The sequence below is a fragment of the Pinus tabuliformis genome, chromosome 7 (assembly GCF_031772625.1).
Source record: "Pinus tabuliformis cultivar Carrire ecotype Pingquan chromosome 7, CPIR1, whole genome shotgun sequence".
Lineage (NCBI taxonomy): Eukaryota > Viridiplantae > Streptophyta > Pinopsida > Pinales > Pinaceae > Pinus > Pinus tabuliformis.
Genome location: NC_142293.1, coordinates 1,899,254,676 through 1,899,255,745, shown reverse-complemented (window position 1 = coordinate 1,899,255,745; position 1,070 = coordinate 1,899,254,676).

Sequence of the window (1,070 nt, the reverse complement as noted above, 5' to 3'; positions counted from 1 at the left end):
CAAACATAGAACCTTTCAATAAATCCTCAAGGTCGAGTGACCTATTGTACATTTTCCAACCTTTCTGAGATAAGGAGACCCTTCAAAAAGTTTTAACTATAGATCTTCACAGATCCATAGAATTGTGCCCTAAGGAGGGTCAAATATCACTGTTACTTAAACCAACATAGTTACCAATCAAATGAGAACTATTACCTCAAAACTAGAACTCTAGTAAAAAACCCCAAAAAATCATGAAAAAACAGGGTGAAAATGAAAAGTGTTGATGATGGAATAACATTTTTTTTTTAGGGGTTACATTTTCAACATTTTTTAAAAATGGTAGTAAAAACCAATTTGTTTTGTGCAAAAAACACCTTGAAAACAAAAAGTGTTGATGCTGGAATATCAATTTTTTTTTTTTTTGGATAAATTTTCATCATTTTTTAATAGTGGCATTAAAAATAAAATACCATGATTATGAAAAACCTTAAATTTCCAACAATTTTCAAGCACGACATTAAAAATAAAATGTCACATCTTTGAAAAGCTTTAAAATTTCAACGATTCTTAGGCATGACATTAAATTTAAATTATCAGGTCTTTGAAAAACCTTAAAATTCCAACAATTTTTAGGAATGGTGTTAAAAAAAAATATTTATAACCATTTTCAACCATAGCATTAAAGATCAAATATCATGACTTAGAAAAACATTAAAATCTTGACAAGTTTTCAACCATGGATTTAAAAGCAAAGATTATGAATAAAAAAAATCTTAAGTTTTCATAATATTTCTAGTATGATTAGGGAAAGTCTGAACACCACTATTCATTATGGAAAAATTTTATGACTAAAAAACTTAAAAAACGAACACCTGAATGAAAGAGTTATTATATCAAGAGTAATTTATTTTTTAAATGCTAAATATATATCGATTTAAAAATCTTACCCTAAGACAACTTGATACATTGCAACAAAATTTTTAAAATCAACCATCAAATTAACACGCAGTGTAGGTGAACCCGACTCATTGTAATGAAAACTTAAAGACCAACCATGAAATTGACACATTGTGGGGGCATAATGGATT